Source organism: Etheostoma spectabile, chromosome 16 (genome assembly GCF_008692095.1).
Source record: "Etheostoma spectabile isolate EspeVRDwgs_2016 chromosome 16, UIUC_Espe_1.0, whole genome shotgun sequence".
In the NCBI taxonomy this organism is placed as follows: Eukaryota; Metazoa; Chordata; class Actinopteri; order Perciformes; family Percidae; genus Etheostoma; species Etheostoma spectabile.
The window spans coordinates 6584006-6584217 of NC_045748.1; the positions used below are offsets into that span (position 1 = coordinate 6584006).

The 212-nt window shown below is 38.7% G+C and overlaps 1 protein-coding gene across 1 annotated transcript in view; it reads left to right on the plus strand.

Annotated features, from left to right (window-relative positions):
- LOC116704707 (matrix metalloproteinase-17-like) overlaps positions 1–212 on the plus strand; it is a 48573-nt gene that overhangs the window by 9833 nt on the left and 38528 nt on the right. The gene's annotated exons all lie outside the window — the stretch shown is intronic.

The window sequence follows — 212 nt, forward strand, 5'->3', positions numbered from 1 at the left end:
GTGGGGTGATCTGGCTTTTGCAGTTGCTGCCCCGAGACTCTGGAACAAGTTACCTCCTGATATACGCACTATTACAGATGTAGCTGTTTTTAAGTCCAAACTCAAAACGTATTTGTTTAATCTGGCTTTTAATACGTAGCAGTGGTGTGACAATTTCATTCTGTTTCTTTGTAACCTTTTCTGATTTTACTGTTTTCTATGTTCACTCTTTC